Source organism: Mesoplodon mirus (assembly GCF_964341445.2).
Source record: "Mesoplodon mirus genome assembly, chromosome: 4".
Classification (NCBI taxonomy): Eukaryota; Metazoa; Chordata; class Mammalia; order Artiodactyla; family Ziphiidae; genus Mesoplodon; species Mesoplodon mirus.
The window spans coordinates 33,318,360-33,323,576 of record NC_138979.1 but is presented as its reverse complement, the minus strand read 5'-3'; the positions used below and the strand labels follow the sequence as shown (position 1 = coordinate 33,323,576).

General features: G+C 49.0%; 1 pseudogene across 1 annotated transcript; it reads left to right on the top strand.

Moving 5' to 3' along the window:
• The first annotated feature begins 335 nt into the window (after positions 1–335).
• Positions 336–4,059, top strand: LOC309802238 (histone acetyltransferase KAT7-like; annotated as a pseudogene). The gene is made up of 3 exons: positions 336–446; positions 1,946–3,183; positions 3,424–4,059. The product of its transcript is annotated as a histone acetyltransferase KAT7-like (transcript).
• The last annotated feature ends 1,158 nt before the right edge of the window (positions 4,060–5,217 follow it).

Here is a 5,217-nt window from a genome sequence, read left to right as displayed (position 1 = left end):
AAATCCTCTATTTGTGTACCCTTTGAATTGTGGCTGCCCTATTGCTTGTTTTTTTCCTAAAACCCTGACTGAGATACTTGTTTCCAGGGCTTATATTTGGACTGGTCACTTTGTCCTGTGACTTTCCCATGGCATCTGGCAGGACTCTTTTCCATTTGGATTTTCTACACCCCACCCCTAAAGCCGCTCACTTCAACAAGTGTGCTGGGTCAGCCCAGAAGCCATTCCCCTTCAGGGTCATTCACTTGCCCAGATCAGAACCCTGGACTCAAGAAAGCCCACCTCCAGCCGCCCCAAGAGCGTGGCACGTGGAGCATCTGGCTTGCGCAGGCGCCATGCTGAAGGATGGGCCAACTCTGTTGGGGACCACTGAGCTGGCCCCTGGGAAGGCCGGCTCCTCAGCTCCCAGGGAACAGCAGCTGAGCTCAGTGTCGCATCACTCCCGGGTGTCATGTCCTCCCTGGGAAACGGGACTGGAAGGGACATGTGCCAGCCCAGTAATTAACATTAATGAGCACACTCCATCTGGAGGGTGGAAAGATGAATCTGTTCTTTGCATCCAAGTTCTTGGCATTCATTCCAGCTGGAAGCATCCAGAAAATGCTGATAATCTTCCTCTGTGGCATGCTACCAGGTTATAGGGACCAATTCTCGCCCCATACAAGACACGGGAGGGTCACGAGACAATTTCTCTGAGGTCTGACTTTTACAATTGGTGCAGGGTATCTGATATTCACTTAAGGCAGACCGTTGGCCAGGGATTTCAGAGTCTGTGTTTGAGAGGTCACACTGGGTGCAGCTGTGAAACACAAGAGCATGAAACTCCAGAATGTCCCTCCATCCCTGAGAGCCACCAAGGACCATGTGGCATCAGTGCATGTGGCCCAAAGCACAGGCCTGGCCTGGGTCAGAAATGTGAGTGTGCTCCAAGGTCAGCTATGCTATCGCTCTGAGATGCTGAGAAACACCCCCCCCCTTCCCTAAATTCCAGTCTCTTCATTTCTGAAATGGAGAGAGGTGGACTAGATCCGTATTTTCAAAGTATGGTCCAAGGAACCCTAAAGGTTCCATGGGTGCCCTGAGTGGAAAATGTACACCACACTCAAGATGGTGTCATCCCTGGATAGGGTGAGAGGAAGTGGTCCTGCGTGCTCTAGTAGTTACAACAGAAGGATATATTTCTGGAAAAAGAAAAGACAAAGCAAATACAACTGTCCCTCAGTAGCTGTGGGGAGTCTGTTCCAGGATTCCACTGGATACCAAAATCCACAGAAGCTCAAATCCGTTTTATAAGATGGCACAGTATTTGCATGTAATCTATGCACGTCCTTCTGCATACCTTTTTTTTTTTTTTTTTTTTGCGGTACACGGGCCTCTCACTGTTGTGGCCTCTCCCGCTGCAGAGCACAGGCTCCAGATGTGCAGGCCCAGGGGCCATGGCCCACGGGCCCAGCTGCTCCGCGGCATGTGGGATCCTCCCGGACCGGGGCACGAACCCGTGTCCCCTGCATTGGCAGGCGGACTCTCAACCACTGCGCCACCAAGGAAGACCATTCTGCGTACTTTAAATCATCTCTAGATTCCTCACGATACCCGATACAATGTAAACACCATGTAAATAGTTGCAAATATAATATCTATGTATTGAATACCTCCAGATGAGAGGCATGTCTGAGGACCTCATAACAGTAGTTGTCTGTCTGGAAATGAACTGGATTGCTTGGAGAGAGAAGGCGTTAAAAACTGCTCTTCGTGGTTTTCTTCTTGTACTTTTTGAATTTTGAACTGTGTATAAGTATTGTTTTATACAACGATGTTAAATATAATCCTCAAAAACTTAAAAATAGAATTACCGTTGATCCAGCAATTCCACTTGTGCAGAAGAATTGCAACAGGAGAAGGCTCTAGACGCTGTGAAGCAGGAGGCACTTGGGATCGTCCGCAGGATTGGGACGCTACAGAGGCCACCACGGAGCCCGCCGGAGCCACCCTTCCTACTGCTGCTGCCGCCGCTGCCCGAATCGGAACCGGTGGGCCGCAGCCGCCGGCAGTGCCGCAAAGGAAGAGGAATGCAGGCAGTAGTTCAGATGGAACCGAAGATTCCGATTTTTCTACAGATCTCGAGCACACAGACAGTTCAGAGAGGGATGGCACATCCTGGCCATCTGCCCAAGTCACCCGCTCCTCAGCCCGGCTAAGTCAGATTTCCCAAGATTCCAGTCCTGTTGGAAATTTGCAGTCTTTCGGCACCGAGGAGCCTGCTTATTCTACCAGGAGAGTGACGCGTAGTCAGCAGCAGCCTACCCCAGTGACTCCGAAAAAATACTCGCTTCAGCAGACTCGTTCATCCGGCTCAGAAAGTGAGCAAGTGGTTGACTTTTCAGATAGAGAAACTAAAAATACAGCTGATCACGATGAGCCTCCACCTCGAACGTCAGCTGGAAATACCCCTTCTTCTGAGTCTGATATAGACATCTCCAGCCCCAACGTGTCTCACGATGAGAGCACTGCCAAGGACGTGTCCCTCAAGGACTCGGGCAGTGATCTCTCTCATCGCCCCAAGCGCTGCCACTTCCATGAAAGCTACAATTTCAGTTTGAACGGTCCTACAGCAGGCTGTAGCTCCCTAGGACATCTTACAGGAAAACACGAGAGACGTTTCTCTACATCAGGATGCCCACTCTATCATAACCTCTCAGCTGATAAATGCAAGGTGAGAGCACAGAGCCAGGATAAGCAGAGAGAAGAAAGGATGCTGTCCCACAGGCAAAATGGCAACAACAGGCGTGCAACCAGGCACCAACCGAGAGGCAGTTGCGATATAAGGAAAAGGTTGCTGAACTCAGGAAGAAAAGAAATTCTGGGCTGAGCAAAGAATAGAGAGAGAAATATATGGAACACAGGCAGACCTATGGGAACACTTGGGAACCTCTCCTGGAAAACCTGACTAGCGAGTATGACTTGGATCTTTTCGGAAGAGCACAAGCCTGGGCTTCAGAGGGTCTGGAGAAGTTAAGGCTGCAAGGCCAAATCACAGAGGGGAGCAACGTGATGAAAACGATTGCTTTTTGTTGCTATGAGCTTGATACTTGGTACCATTCTCCCTATCCTGAGGAATGTGCACGACTGGGATGTCTTTACATGTGTGAATTCTGTTTAAAATACATGAAGAGGGCTTCCCTGGTGGCTCACTGGTTGAGAGTCCGCCTGCCGATGCAGGGGACACGGGTTCGTGCCCCAGTCTGGGAAGATCCCACATGCCGCGGAGCAGCTGGGCCCGTGAGCCATGGCCGCTGAGCCTGCGCGTCCGGAGCCTGTGCTCCACAACGGGAGGGGCCACAGCAGTGAGAGGCCCGTGTACGGCAAAAACATAAATAAATAAAATAAATAAAATAAAATAAAATAAAATACATGAAGAGCCAGACAATACTCCACTGACACATGGCTAAGCGTGTGTGGAAACACCCACCCGGAGATGAGACATAATGCAAAGGTTCAATCTCTGTGTTTGAAGTGGATGGCAAGAAAAACAAGATCTACTGCCCAAAACTGTGCCTGTTGGTCAAGGTGTTTCTGGACCACAAGACATTATATTATGATGTAGAACCCTTCCTGTTCTATGTTATGACAGAAGCAGACAACACTGGTGGTCACCTGATTGGATAGTTTTCCGAGGAAAAGAATTCATTCCTCCACCACAGTGTATCCTGTATCCTTATCATGCCTCAGTACCTGAGACAGGGCTATGGCAAGATGCTCATTGATGTCAGTTATTTGCTTTCCAAAGTGGAAGAAAAAGTTGGCTCCCCAGAACGTCCACTCTCAGATCTGGGGCTCATAAGCTACCGCAGTTACTGGAAGAAGTGCTTTTTCGTTTCCTGCATAACTTCCAAGGCAAAGAGATTTCTATCAAAGAAATTAGCCAGGAGACAGCTGTGAATCCTGGGGACATTGTCAGCACTCTGCAAGCCCTTCAGATGCTCAAATATTGGAAAGGAAAACACCTAGTTTTGAAGAGACAGGACCTGATTGATAAGTAGATAGCCAAAGAGGCCAAAAGATCCAACTCCAATAAAACCGTGGATCGAAGCTGTTTAAAAGGGACCCCTCCGAAGGGCACTTCAAGTGACCCGTTACTCCGAGCCAGCAAACCCCAGCAGGAGGAATCCGTACTCTAGGGATCTGTCTGTCATTTCTGTTGCTCTTGTGATTGGCACAAGAGCTCTTGTGATTGGCATCCCCCTCAGGACTGTCCTGGCTCCGACCTTCATGTACCCTGCAGACGCTGGTTCTGAGGAACTGTTTTTCGGCTCAGTGAGGTTGCCTGGATGGGATATCTGTGTTAGACTTGAGTGAAGATCCCTCGTGGCACTGACCCAAGGTGTTGTGTTTTGGTACTGTACCTGTCCAGTCACTGGTTCTCTCCTCTGGCCCCATGAGGTCGTGTCATGTCTTCTAAACTTTGTAATAGTGCTTCTTGCCGCCCGGTCACCAGGCCACCAACTATGGTTACCGCCACCAGGACCTTCCCAGTTATTCCTTATGTGTGTTTTTGGAGGGGCAGGGAAGAGGTAACACTTCTGAGTGTGTGTGTGTGTGCTGGGAGGGGGTCCCTTCCCTTTGGATTTCATCTCACTTTAAGTTTTTTCCTCCATTTTTACTGAAAGACCTGTTTTTGATCAGTATCAGGCTGACCAGAGCCAAATACTTTTGAAGACTCTTGCAGGGACTAGTCTTGGTTATAGCACATTATCTGAATGAGATGGAGAAAAGAATTGAGAGGTGGTGATTCTGTATTTGGATTTGAGTTCACCTGTGGGCAGTGGGCAATGTCTTGGTGGAAGGGAATGGAATACGACTTTTTGCCTCACCAGAAAGTGCTCAGTAGTAAATGCTTTCTTCTCTTTACTCCCTGCCCGTTTTTACGTTTGCAGGTGCCCAAATAATTTCCAGTTCTCCCTTTCATACTGCATGTTAACTGGTTAATTATACTGCAGAGACCTTTTCACCAGTACCAGTCTGATATAGCACACCTATACTTCCACATAAGTTACATTGCTTTTGTCTGAACATCCTTGGAGAAGTGACTGACAATGACTTCCGTGTCTCAGCCCATGACTCATCAAGGCAGAATGGTCACCGGTGCCAGGGTTTGCTTCCCTGTTCACCAGTGCCTCCCCCTACCCCTAGGACTAAAGTGCTTATGCCCTTCCAAGA